At 33.6% G+C, this 22,503-nt stretch overlaps 1 protein-coding gene across 2 annotated transcripts in view; it reads left to right on the top strand.

Annotated features, from left to right (window-relative positions):
• LOC138306080 (voltage-gated inwardly rectifying potassium channel KCNH7-like) overlaps positions 1-22,503 on the top strand; it is a 235,316-nt gene that overhangs the window by 172,142 nt on the left and 40,671 nt on the right. The window contains exon 1 of one of the 2 annotated variants that reach the window (XM_069246435.1): positions 4,419-4,503. The exons of the other annotated variant lie outside the window; for it this stretch is intronic. The gene's annotated coding sequence lies outside the window, so the exon portion shown is untranslated. Of the gene's footprint in view, positions 1-4,418; positions 4,504-22,503 lie in introns of those variants that run through there. 2 annotated transcript variants of the gene reach the window in all.

Genomic DNA, 22,503 nt, shown 5'->3' on the forward strand with positions numbered 1-22,503 from the left:
GAGTAAAAACAGAACCATGTTGATATTATTTAGTACTGATAGCAATTCATGTTTTTAAGCTGAGCATTTATAAACTCAGATTTCGTTTGATTGTTTTCAAAAGTAAGGACCTACCTTAACGTATTAGAAATTTAATCGTTGGAGAAAATGTATAATAACACTTTTAATTATTCTGAATCAGAATGTAAGAAATGTGGTCGTCAGCTAAAGCCATTTACAAAACATAAAAGGATTTCAAAACCACTTACAAAATGTTACAAAGCAAGTGATTGGCTAAGGCAATAATACAATATATGATTGAATCATGATACTGGAACTAGATGTTTTTTATATGTATGTTTTTTTAATAATTGAATAATTAGAATCACTGTCACTTTGGTCTGATAATTTTCTTTATTTACCTGTATATTTTGTTTCATTATTTCCCTCTCTTTACTTCCTCACTGCAGACGTCGGCACTATAAAGCAGACCTTCCGCTTGTTAGTCCATTGATTTATTGCCTTACACGTTGTTCTATTCATTTGCAAATCAGTTCGCTCTAAAGTCACTCTAAAGTCGACTGAACCGGAATCACTGTCATCTGCGATAACTCATTCACTCCTAACGACTCCACATGGCGGAAATTTCATCACATACCCCTTCAATCGCAAAATCATTACGACTAGAATGCAAGAGCTAGACACTGCATGTAAACTTTGTTTTAGTGTTAGACAAGTATTAATAAAGGTCAAAGAGGTAAAATCAACAGGATTTTCGAGATGAAGCGAGATCCCATCAAACGGAAGTCTGTAGGATACGAATTACTTCAAATGGTAGATATGGGACAAAGAAGTAATTCCAACCGTGTTGTCAAAAACATATTGTCAAATTTTCGAGGCAATCTGCCACTTTATTAAAACATTAAAAACGAACACGATTACATAATAGGATACGAACAGTACTACGAGACAATAATCAACACCACAAAGGAGCACAATTAACCCTTCGACAAGTAGCAGCCGTAGGCCGGTTTATTGTTTACTAGTATTAAGTACATATATTTTGTAAGCGTCAAACCGCTATTACAGTTTGAAGTTATTTTCGATTTCAGGGTATTGCATTAGCTATTTGATTTATTAAACCTTCTGAAAAATAAAATTGTAACTCGACGGTGCGTATAGCTTCTCAAAACCAAAAGTATGTGTGATTGAAAACGAAGACAAACTATAGATAGCGTCTTTGACATTTTTCAAAACGTCAGAAAACACCGATCCTAGTGCTTTGACATGTGATAACTCTCACATGTACGCAGGCTCTATATCAAGACTAATGAGTATATGCCATAGTACGATGATATCTTAACGTGATATTATCGAGTTACACACTGTTAGCGGGATTCATACATGTAGTACTGTAACTGTAATATTATCTATATCTTTATATCATTATACACAGCACAGTTCTTTTCCCATTTAAATAAAACTTTTAATGTGAAGAAAATACAAAGATCATTAAACAGCTTCACAGCGTGTAATGACTATCGGTAGGTTTATTAAGTCACGTAATTCGTAATATGTTGCTGCTAAAATATATCTTAAATATGGCGACTGTTTACTTTAAAAACAAAAGTGTAACTAACTTTATTACGTTGAGCAAACCTTTCTCCGAGGCATTTAATATCAATGTAAAGTTTAAAGCAGTAATATGTACTACTGTAAATACGTTTGGCTGTAATATGTATATATATATATATAACCTTGAAAACAATATAGAATCATGACATCTCTACTTATATGGTAGGTAGCAGATCATGATTTTTAATATTAGCAATTGAGTAAAGTGGTAATATTTACGCTTAATGTGAAATTTATGTAGAGCTGTAATGCACAAATACAATGAGATCGCAAATAAGTTTCATGTTACGACCATGAATCGATTATACTATATTCAAAGACTGCCCTTGCACCTAATTGTTACACAAGTATTACTCTTATGTTTATCATTTTAAATATCAACGGTTTAGTACATGTAATGGCAAACTGTCTTGGTTACTTGAATATGTTTGAACAGAGTTGCGAATATTTGTCCTGTGTCGTAGGTCGTTCTGCTTTTGTGACATATCTTTTGTACAGTCTATCGAATTGTATAGTGATTATTGGCATTCCATGTCCTTGGTGACAATTGAAATAGAAAAGCATGTAATTTCTTGTATGCGACGATATTTATGGATACATTTTGCCATAATCAAAACCATCATAATTATAATTTAGTTGAATCACTGCTGTATATAGTCATCCTATCTCGTGATCAATTGTCTATGTTTCATTGTCAATTAAATATCTCTTTGTAGACATTTACATGCCCTGTGAAATGACTTCCTGTAGGTTAAAATTCAGTCAGTACAATATAACTCACATTTTTTTTTATCTCTTTGACTCTGAAAGTGCAACCGGTAGGTTTGAAAATAGTTATTGACTGTTGAACACCAAAGGCATGCGCCATCGCGAATCCGCGTCACTGATCAATGTATGGAATATAAAAACGCATAATGTCTATATTTGTGTATCACATCTAATGACGTTTTGCATTATGTCATTACGTTTTGTGTTGCGGCATGTTTCAACACCTTTGTTGAAAGGTTTTTCCTGAGCAATAAATTGCACGAATGATCATATGTTACTACAGGAGTATTAATCAATAATCATGTGTTCAGATGAATGATTACAATTAAAACAAAGGTTGATATGAATCCTCCTCTGTACATTATTGATGAACGTTTTAAAATGAAAACGGCACACAGAAACTTTTACAGAAATGGGATTTGTAACGTAGCACGCAGGGAATATTATTTTTTTTATAATGAAGTAGGTTGTTTATTCTAATTTAGTTTTATAATTATGAATGAATTATATTTGTGTGAAATTGTTGTTCTGCATCTCCAACTGAAAATGTAATGAAACCTTTTAATTTGCTTTTAACAATATTCATCTGAATATGTTCGTCAAACTAGGATGTCATTGTAGTATAATGTTAATGCGAATCGAGACCGTGTAACTCGGTAATTTCAGCGAAGCATATTCCATATTTGCATATCACAGTTAATATTCCTTGCGGATAGGATTTATTGTGACGCCATGTGCTTGCGAGCATAACGTCATACTTTTTGGAGAAAGCGACATGAATTGCGCTCACAAAATAATGACGTAACAATCGATACCTACCCGCAAGAATATTTAAAGATGAACTAATGCATATGAGCTCATATATCATTATCTCCGCATAAACGCAATAAGCTCAGAAGTTATTCCCTAAACAATGTTGTTTCTAACTGGTTTATACAATGTATAGTGTGTTCCTGTGTACACTAGACCACAATTTGCTGTATAAATATAATGTCCTCCTTACGTTTAAAAACAGATGTCAATCGAGTTAATTTTGTCCTCATTTCACTGAATCTTAACGTTCCTGACAACGACGAAAATTTACCGAGATCATAGACGAAAAGTTGTATATTTACGTGAATTGATACATACCTATACATATTATGCAGGAGAATAGTTCAAAATACAATGGCTACTCGAAAATCAATCATTAAAACATTGTGCGCAACTTTTCTTCAGACATCTTTGTGACAAGAAAATCCCATATATGGTATCTAAATTCCGATCAATCTACTAAGTCCGTACCATGGTTCTGATTCGGTTATCTAACAATACTTTTGAGAATACAGCACTGTGAAACACTAAATGTTTTAGTAGTGGGGTCAATACATCAGCAATAACACAGGCCGTTGGTGGTACTGTGTGCTGAATGTGTCCTCGCTTGTACACTAAAGTCTGTCGTCCCCTCAGCGCGAGCGCTAGTGCAGGTCTGTCGATAGGCTACACCAGGGCGGTGTGTGGCACCGCGTGCATCAAACGTGACCGTCACGAGAGGAAATTTGAGTTTAGTAACGTGGATAGTCACAATGAGTTCTAATTTTCTGCTCTCATCATATTGGATATTTGCCTGAGTGCAATGATATATATTACATGATAACTATTAAGTTTTATAAACTAATTCCATTAGCAGAGTGACGATCGCGTCATTTTTCAAAATCAAATCATTTCGGAACAAATATCTGGATTCGGAAAAAAGATTGGAGATGACTACATGAGTTAAAATGTTCATGGTGTGTGTTTCTATGTAACTGCACAAAATATATGTATATATACTTTTATCTCTGGAAAGGATATTCTACTTCTTTTCTCCAGAAACAGCTGTATCGTTTTACAGATTACGATATTTCAAAATACATCTTTTACAACAAGTGCAATATGGACTGTCTGTATTGAAATATCCTGATTTCACAGATTAGATTTTCTCGATATTTCCAGGTTACTTGGAAATTGTATGAGATAAGGTTAATGGTATGATATATATATATATATATGTGATATTACCATTAGAAATTAAAAAAACATTGATGTGATTGATCAGCATGTGTGATTTAAATTCAATGGATATATAATGCGATAATTAAGGTAAGTATACGACTTTCATGCATTTAATAGAAATAATTAGCTTTCATAGATTAAGTTTGATACAAACACCTTATTATGACTATCGACTGTTAGACCCCTTGTAAAGAATAAGTGAGTTTGAACCGATGATACGTTTCGATTATTTTCTTACCTTTATACTTCAAACATATACATACATACATTAGTGTAATTATTAAACTGCAGTTAAATGAATCAAGGTTAGAATATCTAAACTATTATAGCAATATCGTCAAACGAATTATCATTATGCGTAACAATGCAGGTATTAATGTCTTCGAAATCAGTCAAAACTTCAGAATGATGTTTAGTATTATCAATACACGTTTAAAAAGTCAGATTTTCTCAAAAATGTCATTAGGAAATACACTCTCTTTAAATATCTTTTGTCAGACCAAGCAGTGTTAAAGCAGACCGTTAAGCACTGTTACCCTATTCACTTGTTCCGCTCCAATTGTTTTACTACATATAGGATGAAGTAGGCGAAACACACACTGATGATCAAAGGTGTACTAGAGTCGTGTAACGTATTTATATAACTGTTTAACCAGAGTCTATAACGAAAGCAAGATTCGCAATAAACCTTAGCCAGTTCCAATATTGTTACGTATGTTGAATATTAGCCGGTTCCGAGGTTCCGATAGTGCGAAATATACTGTATGTTACCGAGTAATGTACATTACGCTTAAGTAGCTGCTATTTTGGTATAAAAGTTCATAATGCTAATTCACAACCTAATAGTTAGTTGGGCACAACGAAATGTCAGTATACCTACACTAACACAGAATTATCAATTGATAGATACGACCGGCGATTTCAGAAGACGTGTATTATAAATATCCGGTAGTAATCATGTAATTCCATCTGATTTGTTTGTGAAATTATATGTGTATATAGGAGATAAATTGTATGTGTGGAGCTAAAAGATCACCAGACAGTAAATTCGAATCCTTAAACGTATACATGTTATAACACAAAACGCACACAAAATACAAATATCAATTTTTTTCGTGAATCTGATACACTGTTGTAACGTTCTTTAATCATCCTAATTAAAGGGTGCAGAAAGTGAATCTGAGTTGTAATACATCACTTGATTTAACATTGCATAGAACGTAAAGTCACCTTTACGAAGCGTCCGAATTAACGTAAAACTTATCTAAGTAACACATCGCGATATTCACATGCAATATTCAGACGTGATGGTATCAGTAGGTTTGGTGTAGTACAAACTTCAAAAGATACCTCCGGTAGGCCGACGTCAGATTCTATTGACACGCCGGATCTGTTCACTAATATAATTGGGCATTAAAACTGTAGTGGTAGACATCAAATAATGGATAACCTAAGTGACACATTCATATACAGTCCGCTTTATGTTACATTACAACAAGTTAGGAGGTTAGTGTCATACTACAAATATATTATTTTGAACGAGATGGTATTTCTGCGAATTTTCTAACATTATGAACAGTGTTCGAGATCAGGTGTCAGCTGCCCAACAAACTGGATTTTTCCCGGACACTCCGGTTTTCTATCACTAAAAGACCAAAGATCTCTAGCGTGCATACCTCCGGCCATCGCAAGTGATTTATATAAATTGTTGCACAATCGATGTAAAAACTATTTTATCTTATATTGTTTAAGTATAAATTATTTCACTGCATAAAATACTTGCATAAATGATAAAGGAATGCATAATTCTTAATACAAAATCTAAATATAAACAAAATATACTTATACTACAGTGTATATCTTAAATCTGCTATTTAACATTACATGTATATATATAATGTCTTAATATTGTATTATCGAATTCTTATCGAGATCCATCAGCGTCCGTGTGTTTAGAGATATGTCCCCCATCGTAAATTTCTTCATCAATGGTATATGATGTTAGTATTTTGACAATTGCCGTCGTAGAAAAGAGCAATATTTACAGACACACAATATTACCTATAGCTAGCCTTATGCTGAAAAAAACCACCTTAATATTGGTTGGATCCAAAAACCTTACAATTACATTAAAGTTATATATATCGTAACATGCTTGATATTTTGTTCCAATTTTACACGGTAATAACGTGTGTTGCGACAAATGAATGGCTGCCTATCGAAAATATAAAATAACATAAAGTTAACTACAATCTACCACTCTAAATTGCCGTACATTGAGCGAATGACACAGCACTATCTAGTCAACGTGGTCCCAATGTTAAACAAGCCATTTTGATTTTGGATTCCATTCCTGTTGATAAAAGCTAATGTTGTAAATAAGCCCAGTAAACAGATCGACCTTGTTTCGCGTGCCTGTATTTAACCCGTACATTTATTATTAATTGATGTGTACATAGCCGAACGTTGGATTATTGACTGACTCAAGTGAACATTTATTTCTAACATACATCTAGCGGTAGTAACAACAACGGCATTGTTCACTATACATAATTTATAACCAAATAGAAGGCATTCAGCGACGTGACGGCTGCACTGTTGAAAATTGAAATAGAGTACCTGTCATCTTTTGGATGTCGTGTTTTGAATTATGCTTCGGCTTGCTATTGCAAATGTGGAGAAACCGATTGCTCTCCTTTACAAAGTGCCGCACGTAGCTGTAGAGGATACTATCTGTATGTGGATACTAGCACTGAAGGTGTATCTGTTGTTTAATCTTAAAATATCGAAGGTCAACGTTCTTCCTGTAGCATTCATAGACTCTAATTAATAAAGTTTTTAATCGATTTCGATTCAAACAGCTAGGTTAATATTGCAATGCCCTTAAGTTCCTTGGGAAATTCAAGAAGGTAATTCTCGGCCATGCATTTTAATCCGTGCGAGGTAAAGTTCTCTGGATAAAGCGATTGTAGATTTTTAATGATCAAGATAAGCTTTATGACGTGTTCTCCCACGTTAACGTATTCCGTCTCTGCATATAACAAAGTTAGCTTCCTTTCGGGTAGGTATCGATTTTAAGTCATTATTTTGTGAATGCAATTCACGTCGTTTTCTCTGAAAAATATGACGTTACGCTCGCAAAAGCATGATGTCACAATCAATACCTACCGCAAGGGCAGATTACTCTGCAATATGAAAATATAGAATAAACGCGTTGACTGATGATTTGTAGAATATCGAGGCTAAAAGTTTATTACCATTCCCAGTTTCTATATCATTGCGTTGATTTCGGCTCAAAACTTAGTAATGTCAAATACTTGTTATTTACATTATTCAAGGAATGTTAGTATGTTGTTACCTGTCACTTTCATGTGTTTAAAATCATTGGACTTTAATTTACCAATATCATTGGAGAACATTTATTGCTGTTTTGAATACCAACTATTCGGAAAAAAGATATAGATAATAAGTATTGATTAAATATCCTTGGCGTTGATATGTATCAAATTTGAGGAGAAAATTTAACACAATGTTATATGTTACAAACTCTTTGTTCACATTTATAGAAAATTTAACAGAATATTATATGTGATAAATTCTGTGTTCACATTTATAGAAAATTTGACACAATGTTATATGTTATAAACTCTTTGTTCACATTTATAGAAAATCTAACATAATATTATATGTGATAAACTCTTTGTTCAATTTTTCTTTAAGAAATGTCGGTTTTGTATCATACCCATTTTACATATATGTCTAATGTCAAGTTACAGAACGAATTGCTATTTTGACAACATTCTTGGGGCCAGTTATCATACCATGGACAAATCAGCGAATAACATTTCACTCACTTTCTTCAGATATTCTTATCAAATCATTAAACACCTTCATACGACTTGTCTAATGAGAGAATAGCGTGTCTAGTGTCGTTATCAGACAAATAATTATAAAGACTAGATTTTAATCACGATTCTAGGTATCATTCATTCTCTGTATCTTGATGAATACTTTCGATGGAAGCGTCCGCACTTCCGTTTGCTTATTGATTATCTCTAGGTATACGGCACATTTAAGTGTACTTGACGTCGATTTGTATTAGTGTTCAAATTTGTAAAAAAGTTTTGGTTTTAGCATAATATTGCATCTATAGAAAACACAAACAATTTATTTGTATATAATATATGTCTTTTTTTCGATAAAATAACACACAGTATACTATATAATTTTCAAAAGTTAGCGGATGAAGTTAAAACACGGATATTTACATGTTTGCTAGGGGTACGCTAACTTGTAAAATATTTGGTGTCACTCTTATCACTCGGGGAGTTAACAATATGCTTCTTTAATAAGCTTGCAATCGATGTAAATTCATGCATTTTATATCTATCAATGATATGTACATTGGCAAACTATATTTTAAAAATGAAATCTTAATTATAATGATCATCATCGTCACAAGTGTCATCCATAAACTTAAAAAACTCGCTTCATATCTGTAACACTGAAAATCTTTAGGAGAATATATCGATTCTAACACCAATGTCTAGTGAACAGTAAACTTCAGTAACCCGAACTTCATTCAAAAACTCTCTCTGTAACCCGACCTCGCGTTCGTCGAATACCTTCTCCTACCACATCCTTTTCACCGATGGCATGGTCTCGACCTTGTATTATGTATGTAACAAAACTTTAAATATCTCGAACCAATATTGGTCGAATACCTCCGAACCCTCGAAAAACATGTAGTCCCTTCCAGTCAAGTACATAGTAATAAAATCAACTGTTGGATCCGAAATATTGCAATACTTCATTAACAAATGATTACGGCTAAGAATCAATATTTACACAGAGCGATATTACGTGAAGCTTTACAAAGTACCAGTACATTTCCAAACTGATATGGTTATTTTGATATGAAGAACCGATACGTGAAATTGGCAATTACAACGAAAGCATCTTCAGTCTGTTCCGCCCTGAAATAGTACACGGGAGTAATTTTAACTTTCTAAGGACGTTTCCACACGTTAGTCTTCGTCTGTTTTATACACTGAAATGGGTCCACTGTCACAGCTCACAGGGAGTCAATAAATAGCTCTATAGTCAGTGATTAACGACATCATTTGTTACCGTGGTCGGTTATTACAAATACTAAATAAATGGTACCCAAGGTTGTCGTCCATTATTTTATGATAATGTTTTTGAGATTATATTAAATAGAAATTACGCTAGCACAGATTTTAGAAAATCGATTTGTTTATTAGACAAACTGCGTTTAGGTTTGGTTGGAAGAATATAAAATACCGGCTTTCGAGTGTAAATGCCGCTTTCGGAGCATATGACAAAATTCGTAAAAGGAAGAAAGCTGATATAGTCTTCACCTTTGAAGTATCCTGATAGTATATACAGGAATTACTGCCAAAAAGACGTTCGTATGCACGAAAAGTTTATTCAGTTAGTACTATTATATCTTCCCGTAAATTTGCTGATGCGTAAAACGCTATAGTATTACATCATATATGTAAACTAAACTATGTTTACAGTACTGGCTGTTCAAAGGCAACGGGAAAATTATTTTCTTTCATACCTACGAGTGAAATACTGGCTGGTCTAGGGCAATACACTCATGTCGCCTGAGGCTGTATTGGACGGCTACCATTGCAATAAAGCCTTGTGACGTCAGGGCATCAACAAAATTTCTATTTCCTCGGTAAAATTTATAATATTTTTTTTCACAAACTTTGATTGATTTTACTATAAAAGATGCAATCAATGTAATTTGTGTTCAAAATATCACGTAATTTTTCATGAATGAAAAATTGACTTTCAGCCGTGGATTTCTTAATTTATTTCTTTATTTCAAAATGGCGGAACTTATATTTGTAAAGTTCAATAAAACGTCGAGGTATGAAAGAGATTCTACCTTCGAGATCACAAAATGTTGAAAAACTCTCGGCAAGCCTCGGGTTTTACTAAATTTGTGACCCCCGGGTAGAATATCCCTATCCTTTATATCCACATATGAAATAGTCTTATAATCTTGGTCAAGTGATCTGATAAAATGTTACATAACTACACCATGTGAAGTGCGTTAACATAACGTTTCACCTTTAGCAATAGCTATGGTATTAATCTGAGTATAATGTTTATAGGACTGGCCTGATATCAAATCGCTCTATAACATTGCCCCTCTCTTCATAATCCGATATGTTAATAAACACATCAAATGTCTATCTGTCAATAGCCCATTGATTGTGAACATCAAAGATAAACGACACTTCATTCCACTTTGTGTTGGAGTATGTTTACTACTATAATTAGTACAGTTAATCTATAGACATGACGACAGGGTGTGTGAGGGTAATTGATTTACCCGCCACCACTGAATACAGCACTTGAAACCACATTATTGATAGTTCAATAGTTCAAAGGTTTGTTAGCTTTATCACGTTAATAATGGTCAAATGTTTATGGTGTTATAGCAGTTAACGTAATTTATAGCATTTACGTTTAATTATTATCTGCATGAACACGTTCTTTATTGTATGAAAATGATTGAATGAAAAACATCAGAGTCACCCTGACCTAGCAATAGGTAAAATAGGCATGCTAAAACTACATTTCATCAACGTTAGATTTTGCATCAAACGTTCTGGGGAGCCCACAGTATTCATCATATCAAAAATCACTGACAGGTTTCCCCCATTATATACATAACTGAAAATAGATGCTTATTGTCAAATCATCACTAGATGTCTTGGAATGGTTGCCTTTTAAAAAGATAACCACAAGGGAAGTCACATGTCACAAAAAATAAACGAATATCTGTATCTATTACATTTGGATGCATGAGACATACCCGGGAATTATGAAGTGATTTCTTTAAAATTAACGCTCTATAAGTAATCTGACACGCCGCTTTTCTAAATATACATTTACATATTTACAAGAAACACCTTTTTGATTAAGAAGATGCCTTGGGTATCAACCTAACAAATCCAGTACAGAATGTATTGGCTATACGTGTAATACAACAACAGTTTTACTAATTAATACTCGCGCTGTTTACACTCTAAATTTCTGTAATAATTATTGGTTTTTATGGCGCCCCCTCTTTGTGGTGGCCGTTGATATAAAATACTCCAGTAATATTAAAGGAAATCATGTGGAGAAGCATCAATAAATCAATCCCTTTTTACCTTACCTACCACATCCAACAGTCAGGGACCGGGCCATTCTATCATATAAACGATTCATGCTTAAATAGTGTCATGGAACAGTCTTGTGTTATAAATAAATAGGTCCCATATATGGAGAGATATCTTAATTGATTCCATATTCCGTAACCATGGTTTCAGATATATTTGTCGTAAATATATTTTAATGTCTCATATTGTTTTGTTGTTTTAAAGACGACGATGGCTAAAGTCATGAGTTGCATTTTTGACAAAAGTTTATTTTTCTCTCCATTCCCATGCATGAATAATAGCCTTTTCCTCCTATGGTTGACTGCATCTAAGTCATTAATTGTTCTCAGCTTCCTCATTTTATGTTCTTTCCTTTCTTCCATATTTCTTTCTTTCTTAATTTATTACTTCTGTGTTTGGCTTAGAGTGAGCGTAAGGCTGTTTCATGAAATGGGGGCTATATATAACGTAAATATTTGTTCTTCCGAAGCATAGTGCTATCTGGATCATTATATGGACCAGTATGGTATTCTTCCCAAGAAACGAATAATAAATATTGACTCTTTACAAGCATTAATCGCATTAACCATTCAAATCAGCTATTATATGGAGTCGTTACTTCAAATCACTGTCGATTTCGTTATTTAAGCTGAGAAAATAATTAATATAGTTCCTTCATTGTATCAGTTCCAATTCTATCAATTATAGTTTTATCGTGATAACCTCCAAATCATCTTTGAGAAAACCTGACGCGTTTTCAAATGGGATATTTGGCAGTAGTCATGTTTAATTTAGCATCACAATCATTTCAGCTGGGTAGTGTAGAACGTTTGATTTGTACGCCAGTCAGAGCCGAGATTTTACCACCAAATGCAAAAAGTTAATGCCATCAAGCATGTATTTATGACAAAGATCCTTAGAATTTAATTTAGGATTTAATTGCTCTTGCATTTAATTAATTATTCATTAAAGTAGAAATATACGATCGACATCCAGAAGGTTTTGTTTCTAATCACATTACACCAAATTAGTACCTTTCAGCTCTGGCATGACGTAAGGAACGGTATTCTGAGGAGTAAGGACCTTTTCGACATTTCTCGGAAATGCTAGTTTAGTAATGCGTTTTTAATTAACTATAGAAATCATTTAGTTTAATACAATAGCATAGTTTTAATGATTAATAGTAAACATACCGAAACTTTGAAAATAAAAGAAATGGAAACAAACCAATAATGATGATGTAGGTTTATCTTATTAAAAGCGTTACCAGTTTGACAGATCGCACAAACACGGAATACATGGGTAAAATACTATTGTTTTGGTGAGTAATTGGTAACTGTGACCTTGACCCCTACTGCTACTTAGGGGTGAATAGATAGAATAAATTCATTACTCTCAGAGTAGTGTACTGGCCTCTTTTGTTGTTAAACAGTGATTATACCCTAATTCAAATTTTTAATTAAAAAGTCACTGTAAGTATTTTATTGTCATGCCATTGCTACTGTAATTTTAAAATCAGAAATACCCATTTCACTTTATATTGGATACATGGCCTAGATTTTACATGACATTTTACAGATATCTCATTTAAAATTACTAGTGCACCATTATCTGTCACACATCTGTTTGTGAGGCATTAAACCTGATGATAAAATGACTCCAAAACCAAGTCATTGATGTTTGGTTTCAAGGACGAAACGTTTTCTGGCATTAGGTCCGATTGTATATTGACGGACGTCTTTATTACTCGTTATAAAAATGTCGCAATGCGATCATAATAATTGAGTAGAAGGTCAGCAATCGCCTGGAGGAATAGATTGGGTGTGTTCGTCAGGGTTTATTACATTGGTTACTATGTATGCATGAGAGGAACCCGAAGGGAATCAATGGACATGGATCGTGTTCTAGTGTGGGGATGAAAGGCAGTTGTCTGTAGTTGTTTGCCAAATAGCGATCGTGAAACTTTCGGTTTTATTTTAAAATCTTCCATGTAACTAACAGTATTAATTGGCTTTAAATATAAAGTTATCGTCTTAAAACGTAAAACAGAACGTCGTCATTTATAACGCCCTCTCTGATTGGCTGAAACAATGGCACAATGTTTTCATAGAAAAAAGAGTTGCCAGGCGATGTTTTATGTTACGGAGCTATATATAGTTTTGCGGTATATTCAACGATGCGCACTATAAAGTAATATAGATAAATTTCTGTAAAACATTGTTTTACCGAACCTCTCGGCCATTACTTTGTTACGAGCATACCTCGTAATACACTTTTAAAAGATATCGTATAGGGACATGAAATGATGAATTATTTCGTTATAAAATTATGGGTTTGGTATAATCGTGTTCGTTATAATTATGTTTTACTGGAATACTAAGGCACTATACAGATGAAGGTATACAGATGTGAAGGCCCTTATCTACACGTTGTCAAGTTTTACATGTCTTGTTGCAATAGGAATGTTTCAATAAAAAATCTCAAGAAAAAAAAACAGAAAAAAGGTCATATTGGAAACCTTTCGACAAAACTATTTATTATAAATATCAATAAAGTAAAAAGTATATAGTAGAAATGTTGCACCCTAATCTGTAGCGGGACATAGGGATAAATCACGTTTTTAAACGAATGAAAGTACAAGAGATTATTAAGAAATATATTGTTCGTTTTCTGGAAGCCCCCTTCGATTTCCCTAAAGTTGCTGATGGCCATTTTACGTCAGCACAAAATACCCAAAACGACTATGATATTCGGCGATATGTCACCATAATGGCCTGTTAGCTTATTGTGGATGGCGATACCATGGAATACGTATGTCAGTCGAGTCCCGAAACAGCGATAGGGAGTAACAAATATTTCATGCCGTTAACAGCTGCCAATAAAGAGATAACACGTAGGCACTCTGATAAAGATAGCAGTAGAATTTATGTCCTCACCAGGAACACGAGAGTCCCAGAGACAGGATGGGACAAACGTTTAGATCTGCATCGAGAAAACTCTTGGGACAAACAGAGATGAAATGTCAGCAGTATACATCACTCAATGTGATCAGCGTAGTGGGAGACGCTTGAAAGTATAGTTGATATGAAAAGCAACATACAGTGTTTGGTGACAGGTGTTAAGTCTAAATAAGAAAATAATTACGCATAGTGTTACAAGCGTAAATATGTATCATATAGTTTAGCTTTTCAGTAAAACATTGCTCCCGTTTTGATCGCCATATCTCAGAAACAGTATGTTTTATCGATTTGTTGAAATCTAGGAATCTGCTCTCTCAAATAGGCATTGACAAATAAGCCCTGTTCTATCATCTTTGTCGACGGATAGTTACAGTGCAATTGAGATTAATGTATCACGTGTCCTTAATGACATCTACTTTGTATTCAAAGGGCGATAAACATATATGACAATAATATGTATATAAAAATTTCGATAACTTAGCTTCTAATTATATTATAAACATACTGTGTAATAACATTTTAACAAACAATACTTTTCGAAAACCACTTATATGTGACATTCGTTTATATATGTGTGTTTCTGTTTTATATCTTTTCTGATTCAAGCAAACTCAATGCTCTCGGAAATACCACCAGCTTACTAGTACACTCAGTCTAAGCCCTTGATTGCTTTAGTGTTTTATCAATTCCATCAGGACGGATTTAAATGATCCTCGTTGGCTTTTCTCTGCCTCGTAATCAACGTAATTTGGCCTTGTTTTCTCGGCGACATCGTTCACACTGCAGCGTTCGACCAGTGGTCGGCGCGTTTGATAAGGTATACAAACTAATCACGACTCCGCTTTTCGTCGTGACGGCGATACTAATGACAATCAATGACAGCAATAGTTCCCTGCATTGCTAGCATTAAATACAATATATCCCATTGTTTTGTATTAGGTGACAATGAATTGAAGCTGTAGAGATTTAGAAAGGCATATGGTCTTCTCAAACCATATGATTTCCATTCATTTCCAGCACGTACTCTATCGAGTAAAGATTATTGTTTTTGGATGCATTTTCTATTTCATTTACATTTTTTACCCAGCAGATATGAAAAACATACTAAATAGATATTTAATAAGAAGCTATATTTCCTTAAGTTCATTCTTCATTGATTATGTCTCTGTTAACAGGCAATGATCAGTGGCATAACATTTTAAATTAACTGATATCTAAAGGGGAAAATATATTATGTAATCGAACGATATCTTATTTCCAAAGTACCAAGCGAAAGAAGCTAGTTCATACATGTATAATTTCATTGGTGACAACTGTTAACATACAATTAAAATAGCTACTATAAATACACTAACTGATACGGCGGTATTAGTGATAAAAATGGTAGCGTCAAAAATGAAGGTTTCGATATGTTTACGGAGATGATGTACATTGATTCAGATCATTCCTTCTAGCAATTTGATATGTCAAGTGAGGTCTATCATCCATTTTATGGCTTACACGACCTACTACTGCAAGGCCTCTGGTTACACCTTTTCTACATCTTACAAGCACATTGAACTTCTGTTCATACCTTAAAGTGCTTCTGTCAACCAATGGTAACTTCAAAACCTTGCAAAGCCTTAATTGACCCTGGTTTTAATATGAATCACAATAAACAAAATAGCAGAACCAACGTTAGTGTACATATACAATTTTGCATTGCATACTGTACAATTGCTTATGTAACACGACGAAATAGTGTGATGCCAGCCGGGCTCGAACCCGTGACGACGAACTTATTGGTCCACCGCTCGAACAACTGAGCTAGCCCGAAGCTTGAACGCAACGCTATGTACAATTAAAACCAGTTTCACTTATATCAGCAAGGAATTTATTTCGCTTTACTTACGAACTTAATACATCGCTTTCCACAATAGTTATGGTTTCATATCACATCCTTTCAGATGAACGACACTTTCAAAGGCTACCACGCCAATTTACGAAAACAAACCCCGTGCGTAAGTTCATAACTGTTAATTGTGATATTTTAACAGAATTACGGAATCTAACAACGACATTTTTAAATGTTAGTTTAAAGGAATGTGTTTACAGTAAGGGTACCAAACCATCGCTCTATGTTGCTTTATTGAGTTCAGACGTGCAGATTATTACTGATGATTGATGGTTCACTTGTCGTCAAATCAAGTCAATTATATGCGATAATTTATGAAGTGTCAACACGATACAATATATATGTACAATTCGATTAACAATCAATGGTTCATTCACCTGCCAGACATAAAGCACCATTGTAAAGCCATTTTGATCAACCCTATAAGAGAATAGATCAAATCGAACATATTGATATTGTTATTATATATATACAAAGCTTACAATGAATCATTAATACGACACGTAAATGTACATACTATAAAAGACTCAATAACATGATGCTGAAAAGGCAGACGAAATATCCGATATACTTTTGAGGAAATGCTTACTTCATGGAAGCTACATGTATATGTAAAGATTATCAGTGCATTTTCAAAAAAGATTTCTGTGTATAAATAACCAGACATATAGACTTCGAAAGCATCAACTGGTGATTGCAAATGACGGAATGGTCAGCCGCTGTGAACAAATTCAACTTCGTATTCCCGTTGAATCTATCGGTTGTATTATATGTGTTTATAAACCTTTTATTCTTGTCAGCCGTATTCTGTGCTCTTAATCGAATTAGACGCGATATTTGTTATACGTATTGTCTATGTAATTTTATGTTTTATTGTTCCCGTTCTTCCATTTTGAGCCGACAGTAGATACGGATGAATGTCGCCTCTGGAGTACTGTTCAATTAATGGGACAAACGACAAAAGTTCCCGAGGATTCCTGACCACAGTTACTCCATGTACATATCTATCCATTCATTCATATTTCATTCATATCACTGGTTTATAAAGTAACTCCTTTATGAACTGTATGGCTGATAAAGTCATTGATATAACAATTGAACATTCCCTCTTTGCACTTCGGAAAATAATTTATAAAATTGCTTGCCTGTCATGTATGTCTAAACAACAGGAGAAATCTAAAATTAGGGAGTGTCATAACTAAACAATTATTGAAAAAAAAAAGATTGATAATGTATAAGTTTGCGGTCGGAACATTCAATTTTTTTGGAGGATTTTGTCGATTACTTCATATGTCGGGGCTCTGATGGTTCCCTGTGTTCTCTAATCTGTAGATACAATGTGAATATTGTGGAAATATGAGAATTGGTTGATATCTACCTCAGGCCCTCCCAGTCTTGGTTTCAATTCGAATCCCAGGCGGTTACAAGGTACAGAGTGATGTTCGGTGTTTTTTCTCTGAGTATTCCAGTTTTGCAATACTTTTTAAACATTTCTCATTCTATTTTTGTTTGTTTTAAAGCAGGATCCAATAAAAAAAATCCTTCGTTGAATTTGCATTTGACTTACACGAGCTGACGAAATGAAATCCTAATCACGCGATCATTACGAATGATATTTATTTGTATGTTTTTGAAGTCAGTGATTGATTAGTAAAATGTCTCGATCAATAATTAATCCTGGTGGTTACGTGTACTGGGAATTATAAGAATTGCTACGTCTCACGAAATAGGATGAATAAAAACGATATATAAACCAACAAAAGCTACCAGCATTATAGCTTAATTTCAAATAAAAATCTATTCAAACGGCGAATAAGATATATACAATCTATGTATATAAATAGAATGTCATGATTATTCTACTGATACAATACAGAATGCCAAAAATAACATTAAACGGTACGCATCATCAAATGATCTAATTTTGCAACATTCGTCGTTTTATTGGGAATGTAACCAATCTTAGTAAAAATCGAAACAATTTCAATGTACCGATCTGTTAACGCTAGATATGACTTAGCCATCATTGCTGCGACAAAATCTAGACTAAAACAAATTAAAAATCTCGCAGATGTCTTTAGTGTAATGAGTATCACTTTTACAAAGGGATATACTATACTGTTTTCAAAATGTTCGCAAATTGAAAACAAAAACAAAATCTAGGTCAAAATCATGTCATTTACAGTGGAATACAGGTTGGATTTCTTTTTACAGTAAAACATATTTTCGAAGCTTTACAAGATTAGATTCAAAAGATTCAAATTTCTACCTATAGCAACACGCATATAATCATATACAATGTATAACTTTTTGATGGGTGTAGGGGCGCTTCCGCAACGTAGGCAGGTACGTAGATTGGCCATCAGATCCTTGTTGATAAGACATATTCAGCAGAGTTCTTCTCTTGATAATCCACCCCCTATTTTGAAACTTAGGAATCAACCATGTAGGAGAAACAAAAATATAAAAAAAAAGTTGTTTTTTTCAATATTCTAGGGATTGGTGGCCAGTCTAGCAGGCAAGCTGAAGGATCAAAACAGATCACGTTTAACTTTGTAAATATAACGTAACTACATTTACGATTTATTTGAATTGCTTATCACTCGAAATCCAATCTAATCTAAACTTTATATATAAATATACAAATAGCACAATTTGCCTATCTAGTAAACGTGTATTCAAAACATACAACTGCAAGTTTAATTCCAATCTACAGTTAGATATGATCGCTTTTAAACAACAATCGATATATGAACTGTACTTACATCATTGTCGTGCATACATATCTCTATTTCGTGCCTTTATGAAACGCTAACACAATCAAAAGTGTCTAGAAATCGTGAACAATAACAAAAGGGATAGGTATGTACAAAACGAACTCGGGGCATTATAGGGAGTGGTATCTAGTTTGTATTGAGTTAGATTAGATGTCAGTAGGTACAGATGGTTTCCCCAGACTATTGTTTACCTAAACATATTAATATATCATTATTAATAATACATGTGGCCTCGTTTTCACAGAAAGTGATATTGTACACGCTAGTGGAAACTCGGTTTTCTTTTTTTTTCTTTTTTTTTTTTAGGTCAATTCCGTTTTTAAGCTGTTTATTGATGCACACATGGAATGCTTATGTTCTTTCTCCTCGACCTTGATTTATTATTCATAAACAGGTATAATTGCTACATGTAATAACAGGAGAGATTAGATCCCCCTTATACAATATGCCTTGATTTAGTATTCATAAACAGGTATTATTGCTACATGTTATAACAGGTGAGATTAGATCCCCCTTATACAATATGAATGAGAAAAACTATACAACCGTCAAACTCTACATGGGAAAACAAAGTCACTTACATAAACATATCATGGTCAAAGTATATTCTGATAGTTAGTTTAATATACATAATTACATGTAATTATATTCTATCATTGGTTAAACATATGTGAATAAGAATAATGATTAAAATACACACTAGTAAAAACTGAAATGAGATAAAGCTACGTACACGTGAAGCTTTAGTTGTAGAAGAGTTGTACTGAACTGCGTATTTAATCAGATCGTCATATATTTGTCCTAACAACAAATACTATAGTAAACGGTCAACGAGTTTGTGTAACAATACGGGTGTCACTAACAGAATTAGTTTTTAGTTAGTTTGTATGTAAGATGGTGGTGTAATATCTCGTTTGTGTAACAGATCATTTTTACAACTTATATTTTATTTCTTATTTCTAAGCCTGCATTCTTTAGAATATCTATGTCGGCGTTATATCATCGTAACGCAGTGGTCACTACAGGCCACCAATATTTCTGTCTATAACCAACTACCATATAGGCGATTATTTTCGTGGACCAAAGTTTTCGAGATTTGTTCTCAAAAGGAGAAAATCATATGTTAGCGATTTTAAATTTAAGCGATATTGATTTAGGGTAGATACTTTCACGATCCATGCAATGTCTCCCCCAAATCGTGAGAATATGATTCATGCGAAAATAGCCGGCTTTACGGTATTACTTAACTCACTTATTTACAAAACACAAATAAATCAAGGGACCCAGAAACATAATACATTGATTTACTGTAAACGTTTGAAGTATAAGTTATTCAGGATATTGGAATGAAAAGTCACTTTAAACATAAAATGTATTTGATTCTTTCGTATTTCCTTTTACATCATCATTATACAGAAGTTCATAAATCTTACAAAAGGTCAACGTCATAGACGTTACCAATGGCCGGGAGCCTGAAATGTAATTTAAACTCCATCACGGACCTCGGCTTTTAACCTAATGATATAATTAACCCTTAAGCGGTAACCAAATTGGATAATAATTATCAGAAAATCGTTATTGACTTATCTGTGTTGATAAACGTTTCCCAAACATAGAAAAGATGAAGCTATGGTTTATGACCCTACCTCCTAACCCTTTTGATATACGAGATGTCTAGTACTCTATTATAACTAGAAGGGCGATTATGGTCAACACTATGCGCGTAATAGCGTAATGAAATCAGCACAAAGGTTAAATGCATTGTATAACTATTTTGTTCAAGTTCAATCAAATATAAATATCATCAACCAACCATATCTGTAGTGTAATTAGGTAATATTTACACCCAAATTCTGATAACGTTCCGGCTCTGGTATGTTCTAATTCTGTCCCTGATGACCTCACATGTTGACCTAATTGATTCCCAGCGATTCATTGATCCTCTGTGACCTCTTTAGGAACTTTATAGGCATAGTGCTGACACGCAATATTAGTTTTGTCTCTGTAGTAAATATCAACAGTAGGTCATCACTGGTGGTGATTAAGTTCAGATAAAGTGGGTCACGGTTCAAAGTCTACAACCGAATTGGACTTAAGCAATCATAATCAATTCTGAGTATAGCATGATATCTAACATCAAGGAGAAAGCAATATAAAAAACTGCAAAAGCTATTATCAGTGTCTGGTGATTTTGGATTTGTTTTTAAAATTAAGACATTATCTAGTTTCTTCATAATTTGTTTCACATATTCTTTCGGTCTTTATGTTTAAATGTTCTGAACGGATTATCATTTTACCGAGAAAAATAGCATATATCCGGGGTTGATGAACTTCAAATGCAGTCAAAACGTAATATTTACCTAAACCACTTTATCACTGCGGTAAAACCGAAATAAAACAAAGTGAGACCAATTGCAAAATTTATGCTTTAAAAAACAGTTTATGCTGTTTTAGCAATGCAGATAAACTATTGTTGAAGCGAAAAGAAAAAGGGAAATGGTTAATAAGAGGCACTGTTCAAGTTTATCATCAAGTAAAATTCAGTAAAATATAATTTACTCAAGAGGTCTATTAAAAGTATGATCAAAGAGACATATGTCAAAAATGTTCTACCATAACCCTGAAATTTCATATCGTGTATTTCAAAACCAAACAGAACAACATTTCTCTTGAGGTTTAATAGCAAATATTTTACGTTATTTATTAGCGAATTGAGACTTTATATATGGAATACCACGCTGGCATCAGTAGCCTTATATCCTATATACTGATATGCCCATATTGACGTTAGATTGTATTGGTGAATACACAATTAGGTCCCTTGTTAAACATTATATACCAGTGTGTGTAGCTTTCCGGTAAGCATGAAATAGTAGTCGTTTTATTATCACAGGGTAATTAAATTACCTAATGTGACTATTTGTTCTATGAAGGACTACAAACTGTTAAAGACTGGTACCATAACAATGATGTCTACATGGCTGCAAGGGCGACCATTCATGGTAACATCTACATCGTAATCCTAAATTATTCATAAAACGCCATTCCCTGCCAAAACACATGATTCGGGAAGTATTGTTAGCTTGTAAGAGTGTTATGTATTAACTATCGTAAATAGATTAATAACAACTTATGGATATTTTACGAAAAATAATGTCTATGTTGTTACAGCATTAAAGTGATCGTTGAACCAGTTTATGTGATTTAGTGGTAGAACGCTATTTCTTATAATTTAACTGTATTTTCTAAATACATGTATCGTACCATTA

Source organism: Argopecten irradians, chromosome 13, assembly GCF_041381155.1.
Source record: "Argopecten irradians isolate NY chromosome 13, Ai_NY, whole genome shotgun sequence".
Classification (NCBI taxonomy): Eukaryota; Metazoa; Mollusca; class Bivalvia; order Pectinida; family Pectinidae; genus Argopecten; species Argopecten irradians.